The sequence below is a fragment of the Balaenoptera ricei genome, chromosome 15, assembly GCF_028023285.1.
Source record: "Balaenoptera ricei isolate mBalRic1 chromosome 15, mBalRic1.hap2, whole genome shotgun sequence".
Classification (NCBI taxonomy): domain Eukaryota; kingdom Metazoa; phylum Chordata; class Mammalia; order Artiodactyla; family Balaenopteridae; genus Balaenoptera; species Balaenoptera ricei.
In genome coordinates this window covers 12270908-12295615 of record NC_082653.1, presented here as the reverse complement: position 1 = coordinate 12295615, position 24708 = coordinate 12270908, and the positions used below count along the sequence as shown (strand labels likewise).

The window sequence follows — 24708 nt, the reverse complement described above, 5'->3', positions numbered from 1 at the left end:
CCACATGCCCTGCGTGTTCATTTTACAAAGAGAATTGGCATGGTATGATAATATTTATTGTTGAATATTAAGAATTATAAACTATAGCTTATATTCAAAAATGCAAATTAAAAAATATGAAGAGGTTTTCCATTGTGTATGGGATATGGTAAAGGTTTCTGGTTTCAAAATGATAAGAAACTGAAAGCAAACTGCGTTTGTAAAACCATTAACAGGTGAATGTAAACACTGCTTCCATTTTAGGGCCATATGCTCAGATTGGCAACCTTAGAGCTTTCCTTTACATTGACTGAAGAGAAGAATTCCTCACTTTTCCTGTTTCTTTTTCCTTATGATGGTAAAAGATCTCTTTGTTTTCCTACAAGGTTTGTTTGAGATAGTCTCATTTACTTACAGATCCCAAACAAGAATTGCTGCACCCACATCAATGCTCATGATCCTGAGAAATTATTTGAATAGCCAAAGAACATTCTATAGTATTTCTACCATTAAAAGCAAAAGCGGAGAAGATGAAGAAGAGAGGAACAGATTTCAGACTGACGATTTTACGAGCGGAGATTGTTTATTGCATCTTGTAAGTTCCAAAGGCATTAATCCTAAATACATTTAAATTTCTTCACAAGTCAAAAATAAGGACAGTTCTGCTCATTTTCATAGTCATAGTTCAAAAAGCTGAAAATGTTTAAGCAAATCAAAAGTACTCAAAAATAACCAGTAAGCAACAAGGAATAGAAAAAGCCAACCAAAGCAGAAACTAGCAAGCTAACAAATTAGAAGTTCTATTATAGAGTAATTTTTGTTACTTTATTTTTTTTTAAGTCTCAAAATGATTTTTAATTAACGCTGGACTTCTAGAAAGAGATGAATGACCAGAGCAATTAAGTTACTGGAGGAGCCCTGGCACACCCTCTCTTGCTGAGAGCAAAAAGGACTACAAAGTTCAAAACAAGACAAAAAACAAAAACAAACCTCAGCTAAACTATGACTTTGGTTAATAGAGGCATAAACATTACCTTATACAACAAAATTCTCCAATATTGCAGTTGTTCCCTTGCTTACTTTTGAAATCAGAACAAAATAACAGAGGAGATGTACTGAAGATCTAGGTAATGGTCTTAGCAGACAAGTTGCCAGTGTCAAGAAACAAGTCCAGAACCTTTCAGAAGTCAGCTATGATCTTGTTTCATTGTTCTTATTTCATTCAGCTGCCAAAATATAAACATTTCTCTCTTAATCTTCCCCCTCCTTCTCTTATTCACTCTCTCCCTCTCTTTCTAAACTCTGTCTTGAGGGCATTTTTCTAAAGAGTATACTCACAACTTCACAACACCAACCATAGGTCACAGGTCAAAACATAAGCCAAAAGCAAAGTGTTTGCTCCAGAGTCTACCTGCATCCAGAAGGAGCAACCCAACTCTGCCCTGGGTGGCTCTCAGAGTCTGAGACTGAATGAACTAAATTTAGAAAGGGTGGGGCCCAAAGGGATCTCTTTTGGCTAATGTTCTCTACAGCAGGCCCACTGCCAGCATTTCCAGCCACAGACATAAATTCATAGGTTTTCTAGAAGGTGAGAAAGGGAACAAACAAGTTATTAATTAAAACTGCCCCAAAAATGTTAACCCCAGGTACACCTGGAGGAGTTATGTCTTTAAAACAACTGGTTGAAACCAGTAGCTCAGAAGGGCAAATTAAAAAATTTTTAAACCCTCCTAAAAAGGCTCTGCATTTTACAAATTTTTTAATTTCCAATATGACCAATAAAAATTCAACAAACAGTACTCATTTTTAGTCATTTACTAATTTAACATTTCTATGTGTCGTTAAGCCTGAAAAGAGAATCTGAAGCAGTAGTTCTAAAGAGGGGGCAATTTTGCTCCCCAGAGACATTTGACAATACCTGGAGCCATTATTTGGTTGTCATATTTGGGGGATGGCAGAACCTATTAGTACCTAGTGGGTAGAAGGGCAAGCATGCTATTTCTAGTACATATATAATACGAATCCACAAAATAAAATCTTACTAATGTATTAAGCAGCTTATATTCTCATACAGGAAAAGAAAACCCCCTTTTCATCTCAAAAGGCTCTAAAACACTGATGCTAATATTTTACCCAAACAGATGCTCCTCCCCTAAGAGAAGCCGGGCAGCTATCATAGCTATGAATGGGGGGAAATATATGGTTTACTCACATAATTCAAAGAACAAATAAAGTTTTTCATTACTGCTATCTATATAGTTCACAGAAGCATTCAGGGGAATCACAGAATTTCAGAGATATTACTTCTGTATAAATTTAGAACCTGTAGCTCAACAGTGCTCCATACTGAGATTAAATCCTTAAATGAAAACTTATCTTTTCCTTTACACCTGTCTCTAAGGATTGTTTTCCATCAGTAAATTAGGGACTTAAAAGAGATTAAAATGCTTTATTAGAATCTTCTTACAGAAGAACAATATTTCACACACAGTACAATTAGGTTGAGAAGTTTGAAACACAGAGACTCCAGTTTTCCCCAGCGTTGGAAACACCTTGACTGTTAAGCCCGTGTTGTGCTATTTCCCTGCCTCCAGCACAGACGAGAACCTTTAATCTCCTGGGTTTTTTCCTATTTGAAGAGCTTGAGAAACCAACTCAAGAAAACATTTTCATCCTGTTCTCAAATCCTAAATTTGTGGAGTACATATAAGAACTACGACATTATAAGGGGTGAGATGACAATTATGGGTACCTCTATAAAAGCATTTTTTTTTAATTGTACATGTTGTGCTAAAAAGTGATCAGGCACAAAATGCATATTCCTAACTCAGCAGTGAATCTACCAAGACTGGGCCATACTGAGTGCACGGTCTGAGAGATTTAATACACAAAAAGGCAGATCCTTCTAGAAACAGTTTACAGAAACACCTACAATACTACTTAGTCCTAATCACTTTCAACTAACAGATTGTTAAATTGTTGCAGTATGAAATACCTACTTCAGCAATTAGGGAAGATCATTTTTAATACCCAATTTTTATCAGGATTTACACATGACATAATGAAGTATCTATACTTTTGTGCAATCAACACATCATTCCCCTTTGTAATAAGTGATGTTTCCAAACAAGATGTGTTTTTTAAAAAACAGGAAGGAAGGAAAGGAGGGAGGGAGGGAAAAAGAAAGTCATCCCAATTCTGGACAAGCTTTTAAGATAGCCAAAACATTGCACGAAATATCTCCCTTTCTCTTCTTTATTATATCTTATATAGTATGGGTACACAGATACAAAGGAATATTCCAGTTCCTCACCATGACAGAACATTAACAGTACCAACAGCAATTTTAGGATATATTTATTCACTAGTCAACAAAAATTTATTAAGCATCTACTACATGTGAACCCTTTTATGGCAGATTGTACATTCTCAAGTGCTAGAAACTACTTGTTAAACTTTTCCTCAAAGACACAAGAAGAGCTCTTTAAGCAACCAACTGTACGTCTATTAATCTGTTCTCTATAGCTTCTGAGAGGCTTCACTCTCAGAGAAATTTTGTCAACTACAAAAAGTTAAGGAATAAACCACTTTTCCTATAAAAGCCTTGAAATATACCTAAAATACCCACATCATTCCCTTACATCCAACACTTACTTCCAAGATCCCTGTCCAATACATCTTTCTAGCTGCAATGTGGTTATGTTTTCTGCAAATGAACTCACTCCCCCACCACCATACCACCTTACCTTCACCTCCCCCTACCAGCATCCACCATCCCCTGCCCCCTGGAAAGAGCAATTCACTGACTCCAAATGTTATCCAAACACCTGCAGGCAGGGCAACCACAAGTACAGAAACATGGCAATCACTATCATCCTACACAGTCATTTCCAAAAAGACAATGTCAACGTCAAGCAAATAATGTCCAACAGCAGGCCCATATATCAAATCACACAATAATAAAAGGTTCTTGAAAAGAAATATGACCAAATTACTTAAAAGAAAAAAAAAAAAAGACCACAACGTACTTGGTGCTCAAGAGAAAGACACAGGACAAACAGCCATGATGAGGCACAATCACTCGCAAGACAATAAAATGAGCCAAAGATAATGCCTGGAAACAACCCAGACTGTTCAAGACCTTTGCATCCAATACGAGTGACTGACTGCAGCCCCCCTCACACTTGGCCCAATGCCAAGTGGGCAATGGAGGATTTTCTTTCCACACAGATGTAACCATTAGGTGGTCCATTTAAAGAAATATTTCCTAAAAGAGAATTCATTATTAATTGTTCATCATAGAAAAACCATCACACCATACTGTGCACTAAAGGGAAAAAAAAAAAATTTTTACCTCTGCAGCCTAACAAGCTGCAAACCTTATTTTCTTTTCTAGGTTTGAAACATCATTAAGTTCCCCTCCTCCTTACCCTAGGAGAACTTCTTAAAAGTAACTCAACACGAACACTTATTATTTTTGTAAACATGGAAGTTTGGGTTTTTTTTTTTTTTTTGGCCATGCCGTGCATCTTATGGGATCTCAGGTACCCAAGCAGGGATTGAACCCAGACCCTCGGTAGTGAAAGCACAGAGTTCTAACCACTGGACCGCCAGAGAATTCCCAAAATGGAAGTGTTTTTAAATCAAAATGAATACCTGTTTGTGATCTGCTGGTGACTGTTAAGAGTAATACTGTGTAACATATTCTTGAATAAGAAGGGGCTTGGTTCAATACACTTAACTGTCTTTTCTTTCAAAGAAAAAAAATTGTAGTCTGTAGCCATGTGCCATCTACATAGAAACCAGCCTTGCTGCTAAGTAGCAACAAACAATGTTAAATCACGTCAAACTTCTGAGTTGTGGCTTTCAGTTCTACTCCCAACTCAGATAGCAATTATACGCCCAACTCTTGCCAATCCACTGCTTGCTGCCTCAGTTTCCCCAAAGCACTCTGTAATAGGCTCTTTGACAAAGCCTCAGTTGTAGCAATCTGAGAGCTAAAACACTGAAGGAATCCTGAGGCACTGGTAACAGCTACTCAGTTCTTTGAAAAGAAAAGCATTATACAAATTCAGTGTGATGAGTGCAAATCCATTCCCTGAGCTTTGTATAACTTCTCTAAATTCCTAATGCATCAATTTCCTTATTCCCAAAGAAAGCAAGGGTTAACTTGTCTATTAATTACCACCTCAGAGATAGGGTATGATCATGTGCTTTCAGCCCTTAGAGGGAAAGTGCTAAAGAACACAAAGCAGTGTCAATGCTTGCAGTGTCCTGACAAAGGACTGTAAAATCCTCAATACTCTTACAGTAAAACTTTTTTGGTCGAGATGATCACAAGCAGTCAGTGGTAAACAGAACTTGTTTTCATTCACAACAGAAAACAATGTGGAATTATTTCCACAAGTTTGAAAACCAAGTTTAACATAAGCAATCTGTGACATCAAAGGCAAACTACAAAAGTTTCTATGACCAAGATGCTATTGACCGAGTTATGTTTAACAACATTTCAGTGGTAAATTTTCAGGTCTCTACATTTAAAGTGTATGGCAGTGCTGGCTAGCAGGTTTTACATTCTTGCCAACAATTTTCCCTGTATTGACTTTCTTTTTTTTTTTTTTTTCCTTTATTAACTTTCTAATTAAATCCCAAGAGTAAAAAGAAATCAAACTGCATAAAATTTCTTGTTTCTCTTATACTATAGCCAGAAGTAAAAGTCATTTTCCACACAAATCATTGAAGAATTCAAAAACATTACAGATTATGAACAGGCCTGAAATTACAGAGTCAAATTATGCGTACCTTAAAAACAAGTACTCCAGCAACAATGTTGTTTTGGTTCAGAGAGGTTACCTGGTTGGGAAACTCCTGGAAAATAAGAAACAATAGTAGTTTACTAGAGTAGATCTTTTTCTGAAAATGAAGATACATATTGCTAAAGTTTTGGGGAAACCTAAAATTTACAAGTAGGGAAGGAAGTTTCTGAAAGCATGATGTCATGGCTTGAAGCAGCACACTGTAGAGTCTACAAAAGAAACAAGTGCCTGGGAGCTAACTGGGTAAAAAGTGCTTTGTAGAGACACAAACATATGAGACAGTAAAAATTTCCTTTTTAAATTTTAATTACTTCCTGCTAAGAGAACTATGAATACCTCGGAATTAATTTTTTAGAAAGGAACTGGAGGGAACTCCCCGGCGTTCCAATGGTTAGGACTCTGTGCCTTCTCTGCTTCTGGTTCAATCCCTGGTCGGGGAACTAAGATCCTGCAAGCTGCACGGCATGCCCCAAAAAATAAATAAATAAATAAATAAATAAAAAAGGAACTGGACATCATATACTGTCCAATCACACAAGCCTGATTTTTAAATTTGCAGCCTTTAACTCCCAATTAAATATTTTATTCATAAATGTCCTTACCATATGCTTGGTGATGCAAATGCAATTACATGGGAAAATTTACAAAAAGGAATCTGTACATAAATATTCTTATATTAAACTGCAAAATATGAAAAAGCACATTATCTCTAGTAAATCCAAATCATAATCATTCTTTAGAACTGGATTTCAGATGACGTAAGAGTTTAACTCTCAAACTCTCAGGTCTCATTTATCTAGAGGCGCCCCTTCTGTAAACTGGCAGTAGTCAGTAACAAATAGAATTCCTTACCTTGAGATGCTTTTTGCGTTTTTACAACATAAAGTAATTTTGCTCATTTCAATTTCACACTGCTACTGTGACTTAGTAAACAATAAAAAGTAGCTGTTCACTGTCCAAATAATTTCAGAAATAAAATCATGAGCTTTAACTGGTTCTACAGTATTTTAACAACCCAACTTCTTTCTGTAAATAGTACACTATACTAACAATTCTCCAATCTAGAACCCTATTGTTCCACAATCTCACCCATTCAAAAGACTACCATGAATGGAAAATGAAAAGGCCTCTGCACAGCCCAAACGAGTGTCTAAGACCACCTAATAGAGCCCATGCTTTCTGCCAATGCGGGCTTCCCTCAATGCAAGCTCATCTAAATCTATGCTGAATGCTTGTGGTAGGTTTGGTTATCTAGTTTTCTAGCCCAAACCTGAAGTTAAAAAAATAAAATGTTAAAAAGGAGGTGCTAGAATCAGACAACAGTGAGAAACAACTGCTAACAACAGCAAAGAAAAAAAGGGGGAGGGAGGAGAAAAATAGCAGTCTACAACCCCATGGATTTCAAACATCTCAACACAACACAGGTGACAGCTGAGATTCATATATACATTCACACTTCCATGAGCAAACTTTTTTTTTTTAATCCCCAACCATTTCCAAAGCCATCCTGATTATTACCAGTGTATCTTTATACCACTTACTTACTCCAAGCAGCAGCAGAGAAGAAAGACTATGGGATAAGCCCAACTCCCTTTCTTTCCCACTCAAGAAGCACACTAGAACACAAGAGAGTGAATTAAATTCATTGCTTTATTCACTCAACAAATAATTACTGAACACCTACTAAACAGTAGGCACTATTCTGGGCACTAGGGAGAGAGGAGTACACAAATAAGATGTAGTCCCTGTCCTCATGAAATTCAAATTTGTATAGGAATAACCGTGACTCCAACACAAACTTAAATAAGTAATTCACAGTGGCATTTTAATTAGTAGTAACATCATTTATAATACACATTACCTCATAACTAAAGAAGACACAAAAGAACATAAAAGGCCCCTTGGCTGGCTGCAAGACACTGATTTAGGATAAGGGCAAACAAGCTATGACATGGCTGTTTGGGTGAGGTAGAGAAAACTCTGGACTGGGGATCTGAGTTTGGGTGCCAACTCAGGTGCTCAGCTGAACTACCCTGAGCAAGTTACTCTGTAGACTTCAACCTTTTAATATATCAATAGGGTTACCACCACCAATTTCATATGATTAACAAACAATAATCATATTATTCTTGGGTGGATGAACTGGTAATGTAGGTGAAATGCTTATAAACTACCACAAAGTTAGCTAATAAACATCACTTTCTTAGGGTACACAGTAACCAATATTATAAAATATTAATAAATTATGTTCAAAACACACTATTTAAGAAAGAAAAAAATGTAGCAAACTTAAAAAGAACCTCGTCCCCTCCAAAAAATTTTTTTTACTTTATTCTTTTTTATGTTTGGTGCTTAATAAATTCTGAGTTAACAGGGAAAATAGTTCTTTGGCAGTCGTCCTCTAAATGTTCCAGACTGTAAAGGTTCACTCTACTACAAACCAAAAGGAAACTTATTTACCTGACTATATTTGACTGTCATCTAGGTAAAGGGTCATGGAGCCTCAATGAGCAGGTTAAACTGTGCAACAAAGAACGTAAGCCTCCAAGAATAATCAGACTTATCATTACATATAAATTATCTACTAACAGAGGAAAGGACTGCCTTGCATTTTGTACCAAATCACAATGGCACTGGCAGACAATGATCCTATTCGTATCAGGATGGAATCTGCAAGGGTAGAAAATTCATGTCTTAGTTAATTTTAATCTATAGAAAGCATGGACTTCAAAAGAGCAAAAATGTGCGAGAATCAGACAAGATCTAGGTAGATCATAAAGCTCATGCCTGAGAGGAGCTAATATAGTAACATCTTAAGAAGCATTATCTGCTCATTTCATTCCCAGAAAAGACACATTTCCAACACCTTTTCATGATTAATGAGACACACTTATGCCTTGGTTGAGGTTAAACACAGAATGGAAACTCATATACCAAATCCAAACTCATAACCCCAAATCCAAAGGCACATTTAATTTCAGTGATCTAGCCTTTTAAGACTAACCATAAGGGTTGCTCTGGTGGCGCAGTGGTTAAGAATCCGCCTGCCAATGCAAGGGACACAGGTTTGATCCCTGGTCGGGGAAGATCCCACGTGCCGCAGAGCAACTAAGCCCACGCACCCCAGAGCCCACGTGCCGCAACTACTGAAGCCCGCGTGCCTAGAGCCACCACAATGAGAAGCCCATGCACCGCAATGAAGAGTAGCCCCCTCCTGACACAACTAGAGAAAGCCGGCGCACAGCAACAAAGACCCAACGCAGCCAAAAATAAATAAATAAAAATTTTAAAAAATGGCTGGGAAGCAAAGAGGGCAACAACCCTATAAAGTTAATTAGAGGCTTAGTTAACTCATTTCCAGTAAAGCAGAATAATATGATTCTAAAGAGACTAATTTTCAGACTTCCCTGGTGGCGCAATGGCTAAGAATCCACCTGCCAATGCAGGGGACATGGGTTCGAGCTCTGGTCCGGGAAGATCCCACATGCCGCGGAGCAACTAAGCCGGTGCGCCACAACTACTGAGCCTGCGCTCTAGAGCCCGTGAGCCACAACTACTGAGCCTGCACGCCTAGAGCCCGTGCTCCGCAAGAAGAGAAACCACCGCAATAAGCCCACGCACTGCAACGAAGAGTAGCCCCCACTCGCCGCAACTAGAGGAAGCTTGCGCGCAGCAACAAACACCCAACGCAGCCAAATAAATTAAATAAATAAATAAATTTATATATTAAAAAAAATACTGATTTTCTTGGCAACAACCTTGTCTACAGTTAATAAATCATTTTCAATAAACTTCATGAAGGATTATAGCAATAATTTAGGGGAGAGCATCCTTCAACACAAAGGCTAATGAAACATCATCATCCCCATTTACCTCTAAGCCCCACCCCCAACCTCTGAAACAGCTTAAAAGTTTTAGTTTAATTTGACTATAGTAATCTGTCACAACAAACAAAAGGAAACTGAAAATCTTCAAACTATTTCAAGGAAATGATGAACAGCATTCATTTAAAAGACTGAGTACTACTGAGTCAGACTTTTTTCCAAATTGGTCTGAAGTCCTAGTGAACAAAATTCATCCTAACTGTGGTGGGTGGGAGAACTGGGGAGAAAGCACTGGTGACACGCAGAATAAATTACTCTAAACAAAAAGCACCTGAGAATAATTAGAGACGCGTTGTGCTTCAGTGGAAAGAGCTCAGGACCCCACTCCAGTTACTTGGCCTCCCAGATGGGCCTCAGCACCTCAGCTATTACGACCCTTCCTTTGCAAAGACGTTGGGGAGTAACAGAAACACAACGCAAAGCGTCCACTTCAACCTCTGGCACGAAGGAAGAGCTCAGTGAACAGCAGCTTTTACATTATTAGATAAATTCAATCTGACCTTTCAGATTCCTTTGCTCCATCAAATAACACTCACCCTGTAATCCTAACCTGGCACATGGTAAGAGTTTAATAAATAGTAGCAAATATTATTATCCAGCAGATTCACTGATCCTGTCCTCAGTCACATAAACATCTACAAATACGAACTTATAGTTACACACCACTTGTAAAAAAAACATTTTAAATGGGAATAGAGGACATGCTGACTAAAATCAACCCACACTCACTGGGCAATCAGTTCTAACGCTACTTCAAATATAGAGACAATCTGATGAACAACCATTTTCATTTTGGGAAAAGACTCCAGGGCACTTAAATAGATTTTCTTAGACTTTGTAGTCCAGCAGACATTTCAAAAAGCCTCTAGGACAATTATGACCTCTCTACTATAATAATACAATTATCTGTTTTGCTTCCATTACTGTTATAAACTCACAAGATCATCACATTTTTCCAAATTAGACTCCAGATTAAACAGAAGCAGATGGGCTACAGATTTAATATTTAGAAGACTAATTTTTAATTGAAAGCAAATACATTCTTGGATAGAGTTTTCTACTTTTGCTTTCAGTAAATTACTTTGAGGGAGCCCCCTGAATATACTCCTTTAACAAATAATTGAACATGTGTTACTCCAGAAAATATAATTAAGTCTGAAGAGAATTTGTTTCTACCTCCATTTATCTGGTGACATAAATCACTTTACATCAACCTTATTCACTACTATAGGAATGTAAATATTTAAAAAAATAAATAAGCTATTTGCAGTAATTTCCTCATTTTACCATTTTATTAAAATAAACAATTCTCTTTGGTGAAGTTTTTTAGTTCAGAGCATTAAGCTGTCAGCAAAACATATCCAAGCCATCCATCTAGTGGCATTTGTTAAGATCAACATAGCTGCATATTTATAATCTTATTATCTCCTTATGTGAGAAGAAAGGATTTGATCAACATTATTCAAACTTCGTAATACGTGATTCGTAGGTAAGCACAGCTTGGTGCAAAAAGTTCTTTAAACAATTTCCTTTAAAAGGCAAAGAGTTCTGGGACTCCCCTGGTGGTCCAGTGGTTAAGACTCGGTGCTTCCACTGCAGGGGGCACAGGTTTGATCCCTAGTCAGGGAAGTTCCACATGCCTCAGGATGCAGCATGAATGAATGAATGAATGAAGGAATGAATGAATAGATAAATAAATGAATAAATAGGTAAATAAATAAACATAGATAAATAAATAGATAAATAGATAAATAAATAAAATTTAAAAAATAAAATAAACCGCAAAGAGTTCTGTAATCAAAGTAAAATTGGAAACAAAAGTCAACAAAGCTCTTGGCTTTTAAAGATCTAGGAATACTTTGTAGAAATGTCTCAATTTAAAATTAACTGTGGTGCAGGCTTCCCTGGTGACACAGTGGTTAAGAACCCGCCTGCCAATGCAGGGGACACGGGTTCGAGCCCTGGTCCGGGAAGATCACACGTGCCGCGGGGCAACTAGGCCCGTGAGCCATGGCTGCTGGGCCTGCGCTCTAGGGCCCACGAGCCACAACTACTGAAGCAGACGCACCTGGAGCCTGTGCTCCGCAACAAGAGAAGCCACTGCAATGAGAAGCCCGCGCGCAGCAACGAAGACCCAATGCAGCCCAAAATTAATTAATTAATTAATTATTTTTAAAAAGGATGTTAAAAAAGTTATAAAAAATAAACAAAATTAACTGTGGTAGATATGCATGCTGTGTGCTAATGTTATAATTTACTTGGAAATGTATCGAAAAATAAAATGGATTAATGAATTGAAAGAGATGGACAGATGGAATAGACATGTAATAAAGCAAATACAGTAAAATAATGGCAGAAAGTAGGTGGTAAACATAGAGGTGTGCACTGAAATTCTTTAAACTTTCTTATGTGTGTGAAATTTTTCATAACAAAATGTTGCGGGAAAATAACCATAGCAAATAACATGTCTTCTCATGGTTCAACCTCTAACCTACAAATTATATTTTTGGAATGGCATAAATAAAACCTGGTCAAAATCAAGCATTTAAGGAAAAGCTCATGCAGAAAATTACACCAGAAGCATTTTAACCACAAAGGTCTCTGTCACAAGAAGTTAATTTAAAACAATCTGTTACAGGTCTAGTGTGAAACAAAAATCTGTCATAAAATTCTCTAAACATTTTTTTGAGGTTAATTTGTGCTTTTATTTGCCAGTATAACTTAACTACAGTGGCCTGCAAACTTTTTTGATCTAAAAAATACATTTTACATGACAATCCAACAAACACACACATATATAATATATATACATATATATAAGTGAAACAAAAGTTCTCTAAACATTTTTGAAGGCCACAAAATCCTATTCTGAGAGAAATAAAGCAACTCCAAAAGCTCTCATCTGAGGGGGAAGAATTTATATTTCCCCAAATTGAGCAAATCTTTGTCACTAAGTATGACATCAAATATGATCCAGTTTGGTGGTTCATAAACAAGGCTCCTAGAATTTTGATTTATGACATTCTACAGAAAGATACGTTTTTCATGAAAGTTCCATCTTTATGCTGGTGAAATTTCACTCTTTCTTACTCCATCTAGTAAAAGGGCATCAGAGAAAACTGTCCCACAAGCTGAGACCCACTCTGTGCCACCTTACATTGTCACTGTCGTTGGGGAGAAGCTGTGGATGAAGCAAGCACAGTGCAGCCCCATGCTTAATGATTACACCCAGAACGTTAATGGGTTAGACTTCAAGAACTGGGAGGGGGGCGGGGGGGGGTGGAGTTCCATGCCTCATGCTCATTTCTAAACTTAAGATAATCTGTATATAAATAGGCTTTCTGGCTGAATCTTAAAAGAGAGCACTTTAGTCTGAACAAACTATATTAACGGTAACAATTCCAAATACTTAAAAGTTTTACTGAAAGCCTACTGGGAAGCACTGAGCATTTTTTAAAATAAAGTACATATTGTGTCCTTTCTTAGATGCCAAATTGGTTGGGGTTTTTTTTTCCCCCTAATGTTAAGAGGTATCCACATCCCTCCTCATCTCCCAAGTTGTAATAACTAAAACATAAATTAACTGTAACTGATCAAGCTCAAAAGTAAACCTACACAAATGAAATAATGACATTACAGGTCTACAAGTTGAAAACTGTTCATGACAAGAAATTTCAAAAGTAACAATGACAAACATAATATTCCTGTCAACTTCCATTCTAGGAGAGATCTCTTTTTAGATGAGAAAGAAAAATATGAACATTTATGCTGTGAATTCATTCGTATTTACAAAATTGGTTTGTAAATACAGCAGACTGGGGGGGGGGGTCTTTAGAAAATAATTCTACAACAGTTTTGAAATCAAATATCTTTTGCTTAATTCTTAACCTAAGGGGACAGCAGTATACTTACACAACTACTGTAAAGAAACTTTGCAAGTTTCATTATGAATTATTAACTGTATTTTAACACAAAGTTATTCTCCATCAAAAGTGGTTTCATAGGTAGGCCTCCACCAAAACAGAATTGGGGATATCTGTATTTCTGATTGCTCCTCAATTATAGTCATTAATAGCTCAAAAATTGTTGCTCTTGTACACAAAGAAGCAAGGCAGCATCCTGGATATGACTTTGAGGGGGATAAGGATTTTTTTTCTGCTGCAATTATGCATAAACAGAGATAAGAAGCCCAACAAACCAAACAAAATGAGAACTATGATTCCACTAAAAGTAAATTTTGTGACAGATTAAGAGTCTGGGGCAATCTGGTAAAATTATATGATATTCAGGATTTATGTCAAAATAACTCAGTTTGGGGGAGGGAGTACTACATGAAACAAGATTGACCTTGGCAATGAGTTAATAATTATCAAATCTGAGTGACCAGTTCAGGGGGGTTCTCTATACTATTCGACTTTTGTATGTTTTCCATAATAGAAAGTTGTTCAAAATTAGATTATTGACTGAAATGTTAAAACATCATTTTCCTAACACTACTGTTTTTGATATGGCAGAAGACATGCTTTGTACTGCTTCTACAGCTGTTTGCTTAGGTGTTTTTAGAGTCATCCAAACAAAGACTTTAAACTATTTCTTGATGGTAAGACTGTGTCAGAAAATTCCAGGAAAATGTCAAAAACAGGGAGGCCACTTTGCATCCTGTGTGTTAACTGAGAGATGGGTGTAAATCAAAAGAGTTTAAGTTCAGTAAGGAAATTTACTACCTAAAACAATGCTATGACACAGGAGGATCAGTCAGTAGAGCAAACACACACTCCTTCCTCTTTTGTAAATTTGAACCTCCATAAATTGAATTTCCTTAATGAAGGGTAAACCTATACAACTAAGAACAGAATTAAAAGAAACTCAGTATCTTTAAATAAAGTTGCTGTTTTAAAAATCCCACCTGTCACCAGGATGACTGAAACTACCCCCTCTACAATCCCACTGTATTTTTAGTTTTTACTTCAAGCTGCAATGTAATCTACTGAATACATTTGGTAAGCACACTGATTCCTGAAAGTCCAAAATCAACCAAAAATCTGGTCTAACTCTTTTTCCACCACCCTCTAAACAATTAAAGCTACAAGCAGAAGAGAAGAGTGACCTTAAAAACGTCCCCACAGCAAGAGAACACAGGCAGAACAGACTGAAGCACACATCTTCGCCCGAAAAGAAGAAAACTTCCACATAAGCAATACTGCGACACGGAGGTGGGGCAAGAGCTTAAAAGGAAAGTCGGCCAACGGGGACGGAGGGAATAAAAGCAAAGCTGCCGTGAGAAAAAGTCAAAAGTTAGAAATGCAGCGGTAAAAAAAGGACAACTTTTCCAGCTTCGTACACCCTCCCTCCAGAGCCTGACACACATCAAGTGCTCCAGAAAGGTTTGCTAAACTCAAGGAAACTTTCCCAGAAATGGAAAGACAACAAGAAGCGGATGATGGCAGGAAAATGGACAGGTTGCTCATACGGAGGGAGCTGGTGAAAATCCTGCAGTTGACTCAGCGGAGAACGTGGAAATAGCAACACTATCTTTTACAGACTGCCTACTTACAGAGTATCCCAATTAAACGTACGCCCCTTTCAGATGTTAACAACCCAAAACAATGCCCCGGCGCTGGCGGTGGGCACAACGCTGAACGTTTCTGCCTCTAAAGAAACCCAAACGGCTAGGTAGGTCAACTTTGGTCCACTCTACCCATTAAGTTATACCTTAATATCATGCTAATAAATTATGCAGACGGTTTATTGGGACACGCTGTGCGTCTGGCAGTCTGATAAGCGCTTTATGCGCCCCATTTCACTGAACCTTAACAGCCTTCAGAGGCAGGGACGGCATTAGCCCCTTTTTCTAACCAAAACACAAAGACTTCAAGTGACTTGCCGAAGGGGACAGCGCTGGGATTTGCACCCGCGCTGGACACCTGGGCCGTGCGCGTAACTATAACGCTACAGGCCCGGCTGGGGAGATTTAGGTGCTCCGGCCCGCAGGGACTTGAACCGGGGATCCCCCCGCCCCCGCCCCCGCCCCGGGAATAACTTCGGCATCGCCGCGCAATTAGAGGAATGAGGAAAGGCGGCGTGGCACCTGTTTCTGGGCCCAGCAAGGGGTGGAGGAGCTAGGGACGCCCAAGGTCCAGGCCGCGGGGCGCCCCGAGGCGGGAGGCGCGGGAGAACCCGCCTCCTCCGGTAAGGCCCCGAGGGCGGGAGAGAAGCCCGGGGAAAAAGGCCGAGCGCGCGGGCCCGCCGAGGCCTAAACCCCACCCGCCGCCCACCTCCCAGCGGCCGCGGCGCCCGCGCGGGCCCCGCCAGGCCTGGCCCTGCCGCCTCACCTGGCTGCTGCCCCGAACTCGTCTCCCGGCCGGCAGTCCTGGGTGGCGGCGGAGGCGACGGCGAGGAGGGAAAGGAGGAAGGAAGAGGAGGAAGGGACGGCGGGAGGGAAAAGGCGGAGTGGCCGCGGAGGAGGCGGGCGCCGCCGGGCCGGGGGCTGGAGGAAGGGGGAAGCCGAGCCAGACGCGGCCGCTACCGGCACAAACACTGAAGAGCCGCTCCGGCGCCCGCAGCCCGGCAGGAAGTGACGGGGGAGGGGCCTGCGCCCTCCCCCGGCCCCCACCCGCCTCCATGCCCAGCCCCACCCGCGGCTCGGACTACAAGTCCCGGCGGGCCCTGCGGCGGCGCCTACGCTCGCAAAGGCACGCCGGGAGCCTGGCTGACCCTCGCTGGTCCCACCTGAGCCTCCTAGGCCTGCCCTGGGCCCCGAGGCCTGCTGGGAGTTGTAGTTCTACTGGGAGTTGCAGGCTGCCCGTTAGACGCGGACGCTGGCGCTTCCTTCTTTTCTCCTTCCGCTTCGTTCTTCCCTTTTTCCCTTTCCCTATTCCTCTTCTCCGGCCTTTGTTACTCCTTTCTCTCCTTCCCTCAATTCCTCCTTTCGTAAGTGTTTATTAAACGCCCGCCACTTGCAAAGCACTGCTCGAAGAGCTGAGAATATAGTGGTGATCAGACAAAAATCCCTGCCCTCATGGAACTTAGGTTCTAGTGAGGGTGAAACACAATAAAATCAGTAACTTTTATAGTGAGTTAAAAGGCAAGAAGTGCCAGATTGCTATTTCTTTCACCCAGTTGTAGATAAACTAAGTAGTTTTTTGTAGCCCTCTTATATGAGAGATTGAGGTTTGGGCGTGGGGAGTGTTGACCCTCTAGAATCACACTCAGCAAAGAATCATACACGCGTTGTGGTAGGTTCGGGGAACAGTGAGTGAAGGGACTGCAGATGTCCAGGCAAGCTCTCTCTTGCTCATTCTAGGACTGCTTCCCCACTATTTAAAGATAGTTTCTCTCTCTCTCTCTCTCAATATCTCTCAATTTAACTCCTCAATCTTCCTTGCCAAGGCTATATAGTTTAATTTGCATAAGTTCATGATATGAAATGTTGTGGCTGACGGGGCCACTCCAAACAGTGCTTTGGGACCTTGCCCCAGCCATGGAGGACTCCCTTCTCTGGACCAGGCAGGCCTCCTTACTTCGCTCCTTATAAAATACATTGAGACTGAATTTCAGGACACCAAAAACAGTCAAAGGAATTTCACTGTCCATTGAGTGCCCGTCTAAGACAGTACTAAGCAACATTCAGATATTGTCCAGCCCTCTGCTAAAGGTGAATTTTTTTCTTTCTAACTTCCAAGCAATCTGGATCCCATAGGTCACTTGGGTAAAGGAGCAGACACAGAGGGGTTTCCCTAAACCCAAAGCTGAGGTCCCTGCACAATCAGAAAATCTCTTCAAAGGTTTAAAGGTAGAAGGGGGTGTTCTGACCCATTTTACTATCACCCTTGGGCACCCAAGTGATGGGCCTATGACTTCTAGTCTCAACTTTCTTCCCTTCTCCCATATATTGAGGGGAGACCTCTCTTTTCCTTCTCTAACCCAGTCTTCGGATTTTATCCTGTGACTTGGGCCTCAACACAGCTGGGCCTTAGTTTTCCTCTTAGTTAAACAGGAACAACAATTTCCTGTTTTATCCAGGGGTCATGAGAATCAGTAGAGTTCGATGACACCCTGTCTCAACTTCCCCACCTAAAGAGTGATAGGACGCTCCTTAGTGGACTCCTAAGTGTGCTGCTCTGAGCAACCAAGGCTACTACATGCTCTTGGTTTTTTTGGTTTTTGTTTTTGGCTGCTCCTCACAGCACGCAGGATCATAGTTCACCGACCAGGGATTGAACCTGTGTCCCCTGCAGTGGAAGCGTGGAGTCCTAACCACTGCACCTCCAGGGAATTCCCTACCTGCTCTTGTTAGTGACTGATCACCCATCATCCTAGGGAATCACTTGTTCTCAGAGCACTGCCTTCCCCTCCCTCTCCCATTCCCCGGTAACCGCTGATCTTTTAACTGTGTCCCGCAGTTTTGCCTTTCCCAGAATGTCATGTAGTTGGAATCAGGCAGATTGGCTTGTTTCACTTAGTAATATGCATTGCATATATGTGTCCTTCATGTCTTTTCTCTTCTTTTTTTTTTTTTTTTTTTTTTGGCCGCAACGCAGTTTGTGGGATCTCAGTTCATCGACCAGGGATTGAACCCAGGCCATGGCAGTGAGAGCGCTGAGTCCTAACCACTGGACCGCCAGGGAACTCCTGCCTCCATGCCTTCTCATGGCTTGATAGCTCATTTCTTTTTCTGTTTTTTAACAGACACATTAACTAACAAGAAGCATAATCTTTAGATAAAAATCAACTTCTCACAGGGTTTTTATGAGCTTTGCATGTTCCATTCCTTATTACAAACACATATAATTTATCTTCTGGCAAGGAACACACAGGATTTAGTGTAACTTAATGGTCACAATATCTTACTTCCATCTGCTTCCTAAAGAAAAATAATTCCTAAAAAATAATAATTATTATTTTATTATTAAGCAAGAGTCTAGAAGCATTCTGGCCCTTGGAATAGATTTTGACTGATGGTCTTTAGGTACAAATAGAGAAAAACAAATCCAAGTGACCCACTCCTGAACCCCAGCCAGCCCACAGCTAACCTATGCCTCAGTTAAATACAATTTCTTGGTTACACAAAGTGAGAGTTCAGAGTTGTTCTCAGAAAACAAGGAGTATTAAATCTTCAGGTGGTTGTTGTTTTTCTTTTCTCTCCTTTTCTTTCTTCTGGGTTTTTAGTTTTAATTAGTTGCTATCACTTTAACACACACATAATAATCTGGGTTTGTGTCATCTCCTTAAAAATGAGGCAGGGACTTCCCTGGTAGCGCAGTGGTTAAGAATCTGCCTGCCAATGCAGGAGACACAGGTTCGAGCCCTGTTCCAGGAAGATCCCACATGCCGTGGAGCAACTAAGCCCGTGAGCCACAACTACTGAGCCCGCATGCCACAACTACTGAAGCCCACGCGCCTAGAGCCCGTGCTCCGCAACAAGAGAAGCCACTGCAATGAGAAGCCCTCGAGCCACAACTAGAGAAAGCCCGCACATAGCAACGAAGACCCAATGCAGCCAAAAAAAATAAAATAAAATAAATTTTTTAAAAAATGAGGCAGATTAGGCTGCACAGAGCCTGCTGAGTGGCAGCTGTGCCCTAGAGATGGGTACTTATATTTCACCACAGTCCCCACCCTGCCCGCATCTCTCATTTATGTTACTTTCCTGTACCTGTTGATATCTGAGTTTGCAACGCCTGGCTTACTGTGCAACTGCATGGACTGAATGCTGGTCTATGGAGCTGAAGACCTGTCAGAAAGACAGTGAAAGAATCTCCAAATACAACTGTGGTAAGTATAGGAAGTAAAGGTACCTGGTGTTATGAGGGCGTTATGAAACCCTGGTTTCAGGGTTTAAGGATGGAGCATCCTGAAGCACTGTAGCTTTAGCAAAGGTCTGAAGAGACACGTTGGTGGTAACTAGGCAAAAGCAGTGCAAGTGTTCCAAGTAGGAGGGAAAGCATGTGCAAAACCCTGTGGTAGGACACGTGGCCCAGGTCCCAGTTACTATACTACAAAACAAGCTCTCCAAAATTTAGTAGTTTGGAAGAACAGCCATCATTGTATTATCTCTAGTAGATCTGTGGGTCTGGAATTTGGAAAGAGCTTGGCTAGGTTCTTCTAACTTGGGGGTCTCTACTGTGGAGTGGACCACTGGGGGACAGAGTGCCTGGGGGCTAGCTGGGCCTCTCTCTCTTCGGGAAGCCTTAGGGCCTATCCATGTGGTCTCTGAATGGGCTACTTTGAGCTTCCTCACAGCATGGCAGCCTCAGGGCTGTCAAATTGCTTACATGACAGCTGAAAGCTTCAAGTGTGTGTATCCCATAGAGTAAGGCAGAGCTACACTACCTTATGTGACCTAGCCTTGGACGTAACATAGAGCCGCATCATAACAGACATACAGAACAACGGAAAGAAATAAACCTACATATTTACAATCAATTGATCTTTGACAAAAGTGCCGGGCATATGCAAAGAGAAAAGGATCCTCTCTTCAGTAAATTAGTGGGACACTGAATATTCACAAGCATAAGGAAGAAATTAGACTCATATCTCACACTACCACTGTAGTTAATTGGCTACAAGCAAAACACAAGCCAGTCCAGATCAGGGTAGGAGAATTAGACTCTGCCTCCTGATGGGAAAGTGGAAATGGAGTTTAGAGGAAAGTCAGGACTGGAGACACAACGTATGAGTGAGTAGCATTTGAGAGGTAATTGAAGCCTTGTGTGTGGATGTTAATGGATGTTAACACCTGACAATTATCTCTGCTCCAATCTCATAGCCCCTTAGTAGAACTTTGCACCCTTATAATTATTCAATTATTTGCTGAGTTTGCTCTGTTTGGCTAGAACTATGTGATCAACTTTCATGAGGGCAGGGACTCAGGCTGTCTTGGTCACCATGGTGTCCCTGACCCTCAATGCGTGTCTGGTACACATAAATTTCCATCAGCTGCTGAAAAACCACAGGCTCTCTTTCTCTGTTGGAGTCTCTAAAAAACAAGGAACACCTGTAGGATTGATTGGCATATGTCAAGGTCACCTATAGTATGTGTTGCAAGGGGAAACAGGTTGAGAACTACTTGCTAGTCTAGGTAATTCTCAGGATTATTTAAGATAGTGTGATCTCCTAGGGCTATTTCAGAAATCTTAGGGATATAACAGAAGATATAATGGAAGACTCCATTTCCAAAGAAATCTTTTAATTTATTTATTTATTTATTTATTTTTAATTTTTTTTAAAAAGCTCCTTTTATTTTTTATTTTTTTTAATTAATTAATTTATTTATTTATGTCTGTGTTGGGTCTTCGTTTCTGTGTGAAGGCTTTCTCTAGTTGTGGCAAGCGGGGGCCACTCTTCATCGCGGTGTGCGGGCCTCTCACTATCGCGGCCTCTCTTGTTGCAGAGCACAGGCTCTAGACGCGCAGGCTCAGTAATTGTGGCTCACGGGCCCAGTTGCTCTGCGGCATGTGGGATCTTCCCAGACCAGGGCTCGAACCCGTGTCCCCTGCATTGGCAGGCAGATTCTCAACCACTGCGCCACCAGGGAAGCCCCAAAGAAATCTTTTTAAATTCCCAGGAATAAACTTTACAATAAAGATTCACAATCCATGTGAAGAAAAAATTCGATTCCGCAGAAGGACACAGAAGAAACTGGAACAAACAGAAATATAAGCTATGTTCTTGGCTAGCAAGACTCCATATCACTAAGATATCAGACAGTTGATGAGATTTAATCAAGACATTTAATGAGAGCCCAAGAAAAACACAAACAGTATTTTGTTTTGGAACTAGATGAGCCATGTCTAAAATTCTTCTGGAAAAATTAACAAGAAAACATTTCTGAAAACGCCTGACCATGTAGTGAACATATTATAAAGCCTTATTAATTACGACTATTAGGTACTAGTACCTAATTAGTTCCACAAATCAGTGGAAGAGAAGAAAAATTCCCAGATAGACTCAAATACATGTAGACATTTAATATTCAACAAAGGTGGTATTTCAAATTGGTTAAGATAAGATGGATTTCATTCAGTAAGAGGTTTGGTACAACTATGCAGCCTCTGCAAGTGAAAAACAGAGTTACATCCATACTTCATATCTTATACCTGGAAAAATGCCGAAAGGATCAAAGATCTAAATGGAAAGAAGGAAACCATAAAAGTACCAGGAAAATCCCTGGGAGAATTCTTTTATAACCCTGAAGTGGAGAATTCCCTTTTAACTATAACACAAAATTCAGGAGCCTTAGGGGAAAAGATCAATGAAAATACAAAAAATAATCATGTGAAGTAAAAAGACAAATGACAAACTGGAAAAAGAATTGCATCTCAATTATGGAAAAGGCAAATTTCATAACACATTAAAAGGACCTAAGAAATGGGGGGAGGGGAATTAGATGAAGATGGTCAATATGTATAAACTTTCAGTTAATTTTAAGGAAGTACTAGGGATGTAATGTACAACATGATAAAGATGATTAATGCTGCTGCACTTTATAAATAAAAGTTGTTAAGGGCTTCCCTGGTGGCGCAGTGGTTAAGAACCTGCCTGCCAACTCAGGGGACATGGGTTCAAGCCCTGGTCCGGGAAGATCCCACATGCCTTGGAGCAACTATGCCCGTGTGCCACAACTACTGAGCCTGTGCTCTAGAGCCCGCGTGCCACAACTACTGAAGCCCGTGCGCTTAGAGCCCGTGCTCCACAACAAGAGAAGCCACTGTAATGAGAAGCCCTCGCACCACAACTAGAGAAAGCCCACGCGCAGCAACAAAGATACAACACAGCCAAAAATAAATAAATAAATTTATTTAAAAAAAAAAGATCAAATTAAACCCAAAGCAAGCAGAAGGAAAGAAATGATAAAGGTAAAAGCAGATATCAATAAAATTGATAAATCTTTAGCCATACTGATCAAGAAAAAACAGCCAGAAGTTTTGTGGTAGGTGCAGAACACATATATGTTTATTAATGAAGAGACCACCTCTAGATTCCAGAGGTCTGGAATGAGACATTAAAAAGTGATAACAGGGGACTTCCCTGGTGGTCCAGTGGTTAAGACTCCATGCTTCCAATGCAAGGGGGCATGGGTTCGATCCCTAGTTGGGGAGCTAAGATCCCACATGCCGTGCGGTGCGACCAAAAAAAAAAGTGATAACAGTATTTACCTCTGGAGAGAAGGACTGAGTAGCTAGGGATGAGGTGGAAAAAATACTGAAAATACCTTTTAGTATTCTTTTGAATGTGCATATATAATCACTTATTAAAAGTAAATAAAATGCTTTTTTTTTTTTTAAAGAAAACATCTTCATTTGGGGGCTGGTAATTCTAAAAAGCATATTCATTCATTCATTAAACATTTAGTATTTCTTATTTCCATGCATTTTTATACTTACACTGCAAATGAAGTCTTCCTAAAACAATATTGTTTTGTATATTTTAAAACTTTATATAAATGGCATACTAATATTTGAATTCTTCTATGACTTGCTTTTTTCCCTCAACGTTACATTTTTGGGCGGTTCATCTATATGTGTATGTGTAGCTCTAGCTTGTTCATTTTCACTGCTATAGAGTAGGCCATGAAATGAGTATACCATCTTGTACTTACCCAGGCTTCTATTGATGGACATTTAGGTTAGTGCCATTTCTTGTTATTATAAATAATATTACTGTCAACATTTTTGCATATCTCCTCATGCACTTGGTAGATTTTACATTTCCAGTATTTGTAATTGGCTGTTTCACAAAACATCCAATGGGGTATCCTTATCTAAAGGCTATCTTACCTGTTGATTTTTACAGATCTATGAACTGTAAATATAACATAACTTTATTCCAATGCACATAGACTTTGAGAAAAGTGGGGAGTTAGGGTCACTCATTGATTTATTTATTCAATAGATTCTTAGATACTTACTGAGCATTAACTACGTGCCAGACACTGAGAATACTAAAATGAACAAGACGGGGATTTCCCTGGCGGTTCAGTGGTTAAGACTCCGCGCTTCCACTGCAAGGGGCACCGGTTCGATCTCTGGTTGGGGAACTAAGATCCCGCATGCTGCGCGGCGCAGCCAAGAAGTTTTAAAAAATAATAAATAAATAAATAAATAAATAAATAAATAAATAAATAAATAAATAAATAAATAAAACAAGACAGGCCCCTGTCCTCGTGGAGGTTACATGAAGAACATATCTCTGTTTTTCTCTCCTGGTCTTTTTCTCTCACCCATTGTCCTAAAAAATCTTAGGGTTTCATCATCGGGATGTTAAGGGCTCCAGGATAAGTGAGGTGAGAAGTAGTGATCATGGGTTAGTTCTAGATCGACAAGGTAGCCCCTCTTGGCTTAGCTGACCTGGTTATTTCTCACATTTAATACCAAGTAACCCAGTGGGAAAAACAAATCCCTCACGATATAATTTTTAAATACTGATCTTGTAGGAGAATCCACTGCTTATCTCAAGGTTATCTGGAAATAGGAGGGTGTATTTTCATATTATACTGGAAGCAGAAAGCTAAAGGGAATCATTTTCTCTGTAACATTAGAAAGATTTTGGTCACGCAAAATAACTTTTGGCTTCATGCAAATCATTTGTCGTTAAGAGCGTAAGTGCGGGCTTCCCTGGTGGCGCAGTGGTTGAGAATCTGCCTGCTAATGCAGGGGACACCGGTTCGAGCCCTGGTCTGGGAAGATCCCACATGCCACGGAGCAGCTGGGCCCGTGAGCCACAACTACTGAGCCTGCGCGTCTGGAGCCTGTGCCCCGCAACGGGAGGGGCCGCGATAGTGAAAGGCCCGCGCACCGCGATGAAGAGTGGCCCCCACTTGCCGCAACTAGAGAAAGCCCTCGCACGAACCTAAGACCCAACACAGCCAAAAATAAAATAAATAAATAAAGTAGCTATAAAAAAAAAATTGTAGTAGGTTTCTAACTAGACACACAAAAATGTGCATCGCCTGTGATTTAAAAAAAAAAAAAAAAAAAGAGCGTAAGTGCTAGGGAGATCAGCTCGGTGCTTTGTGTCCACCTAGAGGG

At 40.2% G+C, this 24708-nt stretch overlaps 1 protein-coding gene across 18 annotated transcripts in view; it reads right to left on the bottom strand.

The window, feature by feature from the left end:
* Nucleotides 1-24708, bottom strand: part of STAU1 (staufen double-stranded RNA binding protein 1) — an 86349-nt gene that overhangs the window by 41065 nt on the left and 20576 nt on the right. For 10 of the 18 annotated variants that reach the window (XM_059899044.1, XM_059899053.1, XM_059899046.1 and 7 more), the window contains exons 1-2: nt 16012-16101; nt 5782-5847 (exon numbers count right to left, since the gene is read on the bottom strand). The gene's annotated coding sequence lies outside the window, so the exon portion shown is untranslated. Of the gene's footprint in view, nt 1-5781; nt 5848-16011; nt 16200-24708 lie in introns of those variants that run through there. The other 8 variants (XM_059899045.1, XM_059899058.1, XM_059899061.1 and 5 more) reach the window with 3 other exon arrangements.